Genomic DNA, 8,657 nt, shown 5'->3' on the forward strand with positions numbered 1-8,657 from the left:
GAACCTTTTGGGTTGAAAGACATAAGAAAAGGTTAAAATGGACAAGAAGTAGATGCAAGCACTCCGATTGAAACAAGATGCAAGACTTTATAAGACGAAAAGAACTTGAGCAGATGACACAACACTCCCGTTAAAACGAGACAGAGAAGGCATAATAATGATATAATTTGGAGAGCACTCTGGTAGAAAGGAGAAGAAAACTTGATAAGATGAAAAGAAATTGAAGGGATGACACAACACTCTGGTTGAATGTATAAGCAAAGGAAAGAACATGATCTTCACAATCCGAGATGATGAGTGAAAAGAGCAACATTACAATGCCTCCGGAATGAAAGAATAGAAGCTGGATTTGTTGGAAAAGAAAGAATTGAGAAGAAAATGACAACTTCTGTCACAAATGATCTTGTAAGGAACCCTTCCAAGAGGGTTATAACGAAGTTGTTAGAAAACCGACAACGAAAAGAGTAAGCTTGTAGTGGGCTTATGAAGAACATCTCAAAACTATTTGGTGAAATTCTGCCACTAACGGAAACAATAGATTGGATTGATATTAATGAGGAGACGAGAAACTTATTTCACCAGGAGGATAAATGAAGAACTTGGGTCCTTTATAAGTACCATAATTAGCAACAGTCCTTAGGGAAAGCTTTAGGTGAAATATAACCCAATATAACTCCAATGAAGTGATTGATGGATTGAGAAGAGCTCATGCTCAAAGAAATTGATGGGTTTAACTATCTCATTCTTGACAATTGTTGCATCATGAAACACGAAGTGAAATTATCACGAATGGCATAACACCACCTCAAAAGATAATGTAGAAAGAATTTCACTTCATTATGCAAGATGAAGAATACTTGAGCTCCTTTGAAAAGAATCTCGATGAATACTTCGAGAAGGAATTAAATCCTTGATGAACCATCATGTAGAGCCTCCATGAAGAACTCCGGTAATAAAAGAATGATCAAATGAAATGAAGGATGAAAAGAATAAGGTTGAAGCCTTGCAATGATAAGATGGATCTTCATGATGATGAAATCTTGGAACTCCAGGAAAAAGAAAAGATGAACCAATTGAAACCGAGAATTTGATGAACCTCCGAAATAATTGAATTTACTCGATGAAACAAGAATAAGAATTACATTATGCTTATCCTTCACCAATTTAAATTGATGACAAGCAACGTATTTGGCTGTAACGCCCTCGATGCGGCTATATCTCCCACGTGTCGAAGCACGACTTAGAGGCATAACCGCATTGAAAGCAATGTCGCAAGTGAATGACATGGCAATGACGGCGAATAACTAGGAGACACCTGGCATTTCTTTTTCCTCGTTCTTAACGGAGTGCTTTCAACTTTGTTCATCTCCGTTGTATTCTTTTCTCGAAATGGCTTAACCTTTTCAAGGTTCTTTGCTTTCACTCATTCATCAAAGAAGCAACTTAGTTTTACCTCTTCTTTTTCTCTTCCGTTTTCCCTCCGGTGCCATTCTAGATCTCAGGACGAGATCCTCTCGTAGTGGTGGAGTGTTGTAACACCTCAAGACCGATGTGCTAGGTGTCTCCCAGTTATTCGCCGTCGTTGCCATGTCATTCACTTGCGACATTGCTTTCAATGCGGTTATGCCTCTAAGTCGTGCTTTGACACGTGGGAGATATAGCCGCATCGAGGGCGTTACATTGGCATACCACTTGTTCTCGTAGAAAGGCTTAAGAGAGACAAGGCGCAAACTTGGGAAGGTCTTCAACGAACCATCGGTGGGATTTGGAAACAACGAATGAATTGATATGATAACGGAGGAAGAGAAAAGTTGGACGAAACACCATAAGAATTGAAAATTAAAGAAGTAAAGGGATGAATCACCGGTAAGAATTAGAGAACGAATGAATATACTTGAGGGAATTTAGATACAAGAGAACAAAGAGATCACGAGCTGATTAGACAATACTTGAATGAAGCACCGGTAAGATTGGGAGAACGAGAGCTGAAAGCTGGAATGAGTAAACCTGAAATGATGGCCTTCAGAGAATCAAACTGAAAAGAATCTTGAATTTCTCCGGATAGGTGAATAGAATTCTCACAATCAAAACAATTATGAGAGGAAGGCATCAAGCTTGAATCACGAGACTTTGAGAGAACGGATACGATTTGGAGGAGAACTCTTCTTTGGTCTTCAAATGTTGATAATGACGATGCGAAACACCAACAAGAGTTGTTGGGATACTCTGGGATGAAGAATGGAAAGGTTGAACCAACGACCAAAAAAATTGAAAGATCTTGGAGAAAGGCATTTGACTGATGATAACTCATTCTTACGTCAAACTTTGAAATGAATTTGAGAATAACTCTGGGAAAATTAGAAGAGTCAGGTAAGATCCTGGGAAAAGACCTGTGGGTTAGGGTCCACTCAAGAGAAACACCGTTGAAATGATTTAAAATAAGATTGCGCCGGTTGAATTAAATAGCTTGTATGAGATAACATCCTCGAAAGAGCTTGAACGGATTAGTAGTGAAAACACGAATCTTCGGAGATATCTTCAGCACTCCAGAACAAATGAATAGTGAGAGGTGAATGATAAAGAGGTACACCGACATGAGAAGGTATTTGAAACGAGGAAAGGGATATGATCAACAAAGCTTGAATTGGATCCACTGGAGAAGAAAAGAGAACGAAGAATGATAACTAGAAGCTCCGTTAGTATCTTCCTGAGAATCACCGGATAAGAACATTGACGGAAATGAATGGAGAGGCTTCCCATCAATAAAAAGAATACTTGATTAAGAAATCTGAATCCTTGAAGAAAAAGGGATGGGGGGGCGGGAAAAACAAAGGCAACTTGGGACAGACGGCAAACACCGTTGAGAATACTGATAGGTGATCTTGCGAATGTTGAAATGATCGGATTCGCTTGCAGAGAAACACACCAGTTGAAAAAGGATTGACATGACAAACTCGATTATCAAGAGGGATTAGTATTCACATAGAAATGTGAGAACACCACTTAGAGAAGGTATGGAAACACATTTGACATTGAAGCAACTCTAATACCACAACTCAAAACAAAACAAAAGATTGGCTTGCAAAATAAGCCGGAACAAACATATGATAGAGATTTCATCCGAAGTTTTCATGGTGGGGCCCACACGGGCTCGATCGTACAGCACCAACATGTACAAGGCAGTGCACATGACATACGAAGCGTCCCCGAGTCAGCATAGCCAAGGACTCTTTAAGACACAACGAGACCACTGTAAAACCAACCGTGGATAGGCGGACCACTAGACGTCGAACCCCAATTTCATATCATACATCTGTCGGAAAGATATCCTAGGAGCTACTTGAATTCCCACTTATAAACTCCCGAAACTTTCTGGTTATGCAATCAGGTGTTGGGGATACAGGGGAAGCATAATATCTCACCCAAAACTAACAAATCCTACATCCAGCTGTATCCATCCTTCAACACATAACCAAGAAACCTTCGGAAATCATTTACCTCAACCTTCGAAAAGCATCCATTATACAAGTTATGGCAATACTCCTGAACTCCCGCCCCAGTACTAGGTGGCATTGAGGTTATCTCACCAACAACTGCATAATAGAGATTTTAGATGTCGGCGAACTCAGGTATTCCAGAACTGCAACGATAAAATTGTGACGACAACACCTCGGAGCTCAACTCCCCGGGACACTGCCACAACCCCTAAATGTCAGGAGGCACCAAGAACAATGTTCTCGTCACAAAACCATCAGAACGATTCCAAGATACCCTCGTGATCCTAAAAAAATTTGTGAAATTTGAGAAGAGAAGAGTCAAAACTCTACGTCAGGATGCCTCACCAGAGCAACGAAGGGACTGGGGAGTAAAAAGAATCCTACTCTCCGATATATATAATCCTAAGACTCAAAACATTTTGTTCTAGACTCAACAACGCCAGTGATTCGATCAAGCAGGGGGCTCCTAAGTCGGGGAAGGCTCTGATTACCAACTTGTAACACCCACGATGCGGCTATATCTCCCACGTGTCGAAGCACGACTTAACTTTGGAGTTCTTTCCGAATGGGCTCCCGGAAAAGAAGGAATTCCTTATTGATATGAGTAGTCTACCATCCCTAATAAGCCAGGCTATCACATATGAATTTCTAGGTTAGGCTTTTGGCCTAAGTTGGTCTATGGCCACGGCTGGCCTGGCGGATATCCAAAGTTGTAGTTGGGGTCATACTGAGAAGGATCCCCCTGGTGCCACTGGTTGGCAATCTCCTCCGGATTCCACTGACAAACAGACTGCCGGTGAGGATCAAATTGTGGTTCCGGCTCTGGCTTTGCAGCTGATGTGGGGTTTCGGTAGGCGTAAATGGCCTCTGGCGGAACAAGGTACTTGCCTGCAGATAAGTCAAACAAGGAAGGAGCAGGCAAGGTAATAGTCTCAGGGTGATTTTTATCAAATATCATCTTGTACTTAAGCATCTTTTCCTTATTCTTAACGATAAAATCATGTGCTACCATAATCTTATAGTCTAGAAAAACAGGAGGCAACAACTTCTCTTCCTTCTCATAATGCCTAATAGGTATGTTAAAGTGTGCAGCTAGGCGCGAAGCAAAGATACCTCCCAAGATGGGGCCCTTAGTACAATTAAGATTTAACCGCTTTGCAACAATAGCGCCCATACTAAATGTGTCATCACGGAACAAGGCATGGCACAAAATAACAATATCAGGAGCACTAAGGTTGCCACAGTTCCCGTGACCAATTAAGCATCTACTAGCAAATGTTGTGAAGTAACGTAAAATAGGAAAATGTATGCTAGTAATTCTTGCATCGGAAACTTTCCTCGTTTCCCCTACAACAATTGTATCAATAAACCCTTCCACATCGTCACGATGTGGTTCCTCTACGCTGCCCTCAAAAGGTATCAAACAAACCCGACAAAAATCACGAAGTGACATCTCCTTATGCTCATCATATAAATAAAATTCCACCATAGGTGGTGAGCTCCTAGCATGGAAATGAGAGTTTTGTACAAAGATATTGGTGAGTAAGAGATACTGTTCACGTTGGTCATGGAGGAAGGCGGTGAGGCCTGCATTCTCAGCCAACTCATGAAAATCATCATAAATCCCGGCTGCTCTCAAGAAATTATCACAAGGCCATTCACACGGCCGAACTTCCGCGGTGCGAGGGAGATTATATTTGGGCCTCTTATCCTCCTCACTTTGCTTATCCTTCGAGCTTCGGCTCGATGAGCCCCTAAAAATCTATTCATCTTTTTCTGAAAATATCTGAAATTTTTAGTAACTTCAAAATAAAAGTGAACCAAGCTCAACAAAATTGATAGCAACTACTCCCACAGGTGGATATATCATGCATTAAAACTACTTTTGACCATAAAAATTTGACATGCAAGCTTAAGAACAGGGTCACCCAAGCAGCAAAAATTTGTAATGAATAAAGCACTAGAACAAAAACTAATTGGACCATTGGAGGAGTCACATACCAAAGAACAATCCCCCAAAGAAGTTTTGTGAATGGAGCTTTGAGCTAGGAGATCAAAAATGGTAGCAAGATGAGCTTGAACTCGGGTTTGAGCTAGCTAGTGATTTTTTTTGGGAGGAAGGAGTGTGTGGTAGCTAGAACAAGTGGAGGGGAGCCACCATGGGCCCACGAGGCAGGGAGCACGCCGAGGGGGTGGGCGCGCCCTGGACCCTCATGGCCAGCTGCTTGCTCCCCCTGCTATGTTCTCAGTGCCAGATATTCTCAAATATTCTAGAAAAAATCATATTTAATTTTTAGGGCATTTGGAGAACTTTTATTTTTGGGGTATTTTTTATTGCATGGATAATTCAGGAAACAGACAGAAAAATACTATTTTTGCTTTATTTAATATAAATAAAAAAAACTAAAAAAGAGGGTACAGAGAGTTGTGCTTTCTAACTTCATCCATCTCATGCTCATCAAAAGGAATCCACTAACAGGGTTGATCAGGTCTTGTTAACAAACTCATTTCAAATAACATGAAACCGGAGAATTTTCGAATAACACTAGGTTACCTCAACAGGGATATGCACATCCCCAACAATAAGAATATCATATTTCTTCTTGACAGTGGGAAGAGGAAATTCAAAACCTCAAATAGTAATTGTTGAAATTTTTCCAATAGAATTTATACTGTGGACTTGAGGTTGTTTCCTCGAAAGTGTACCGTATGCTCATTACCATTAACACGAGAAGTGGCATTGCCTTTGGTGCAGTCAATAACAGCCCCTGCAGTATTCAAAAAGGGTCTTCCAAGAATAATAGACATACTATCTTCCTCGGGAATATCAAGAATAACAAAGTCCATTAAAATAGTAACATTTGCAATCACAACAGGCACATCCTCACAAATACCGATAGGTATAGCAGTTGATTTGTCAGCCATTTGCAAATATATTTCAGTAGGTGTCAACTTATTCAAATAAAGAGAGAGGCATAACACTAACACCGGCTCCAAGATCACATAAACTAGTTTTAACATAGTTTCTTTTAATGGAGCATGGTATAGTTGGTGCTCCTGGATCTCCAAGTTTCTTTGGTATTCCACCCTTAAAATTATAATTAGCAAGCATGGTGGAAATTTCAGCTTCCGGAATCTTTCTTTTATTAGTAACTATATCTTTCATGTACTTAGCATAAGGATTCATTTTAAGCATATCAGTCAAATGCATACGCAAAAAGATAGGTCTAATCATTTCATCAAAGCGCTCAAAATCCTCATCATCCTTTTTCTTGGATGGTTTAGGAGGAAAAGGCGTGGCTTTCTGAACCCATGGTTCTCTTTCTTTACCGTGCTTCCTAGCAACAAAGTCTCTCTTATCATAACGTTGATTCTTTGATTGTGGGTTATCAAGATCAACAGCAGGTTCAATCTCTACATCATTGTCATTACTAGGTTGAGCATCAACATGAACGTCATCATTAAGATTATCACTATGTTCATGTTCATTACCAGATTGTGTTTCAGCATAAGAGATAGAAATATTATTGGGATTCTTAGGTGTGTCAATAACAGGTTCACTAGAAGCATGCAAAGTCCTATGATTTTTCTTTCTCTTCCTTTTAGAAGGACTAGGTGCATCAACATTAGTTCTCTGAGAATCTGGCTCAATTCTCTTAGGATGGCCCTCAGGATACAAAGGTTCCTGAGTCATTTTACCACCTCTAGTTGCAACTCTAACAGCAAAGTCATTATTCTTACTATTCAATTCATTGAGCAAATCATTCTGAGCTTTAAGTACTTGTTCTACTTGAGTGGTAACCAAAGAAGCATGTTTACTAATAAGTTTAAGTTCACCTTTAACATTAGTGATGTAATCACTCAAGTGTTCAATCATATAAGCATTATGTTTCAATTGTCTACCAACACAAGCCTTGAAGTTCTCTTGTTTAACAATAAAATTATCAAACTCATCTAAGCATTGGCTAGCAGACTTATAACGAGGAATATCACCTTCATCAAATCTATAGAGAGAATTTACCTTTACTACCTGTGTCAGGTTATCAAGACCATGTATAGCTTCAATAGGAGGTAAATACTTAACATCTTCAGCTTTAATACCTTTTTCATTCATAGATTTCTTTGCCTCTTGCATATCTTCAGGACTGAGAAATAGAATACCCCTTTTCTACGGAGTTGGCTTAGGAGTTGGTTTAGGAAGTGTCCGATTATTTTCATTAGTCAACATATTATTCAATAGAATTTCAGCTTGATCGACAGTTCTTTCCCTGAAAACACAACCAGCACAATTATCCAAGTAATCTCTGGAAGCATCGGTTAGTCCATTATAAAAGATATCAAGTATTTCATTTTTCTTGAGAGGATGATCAGGCAAAGCATTAAGTAATTGGAGAAGCCTCCCCCAAGCTTGTGGGAGACTCCCTTCTTCAATTTGCACAAAATTATATACTTCCCTTAAAGCAGCTTGTTTCTTATGAGTGGGGAAATATTTAGCAGAGAAGTAGTAAATCATATCCTGGGGACTACGCACACAACCAGGATCAAGAGAATTAAACCATATCTTAGCATCACCCTTTAATGAGAACGGAAATAATTTAAGGATATAATAGTAGTGAGTTTTCTCATCATTAGTGAACATGGCAGCTATATTATTTAATTTACTAAGATGTGCCACAACAGTTTTAGATTCATAGCCATAGAAAGGATCAGATTCAACCAAAGTAATTATATCAGGGTCGATAGAGAATTCATAATCCTTATCAGTAACAAAGATAGATGAAGTAGCATAAGCGGGATCATATTTCATTCTAGCATTCAAAGATTTTTGTTTCAGCTTAGCTAATAGTTTCTTAAGATCACTCCTATCATTGCAAGCAAGAAAGTCTCTAGCAGTTTCTTCATCCATAACATAACCCTCAGGAACAATAGGTAATTCACATCTAGGGGGAGAATCTTCATCATCACTTTCATCAATATTATCAGTTTCAATAATTTCATTCTCTCTAGCCCTAGCAAGTTGTTCATCAAGAAATTCACCAAGTGGCACAGTAGTATCAAGCATAGAAGTAGTTTCATCATAAGTATCATGCATAGCAGAAGTGGAATCATCAATAACATGCGACATATCAGAATTAATAGCAGAAGTAGGTTTAGGTGTCA

This window comes from Triticum urartu, chromosome 1 (genome assembly GCF_003073215.2).
Source record: "Triticum urartu cultivar G1812 chromosome 1, Tu2.1, whole genome shotgun sequence".
Lineage (NCBI taxonomy): Eukaryota > Viridiplantae > Streptophyta > Magnoliopsida > Poales > Poaceae > Triticum > Triticum urartu.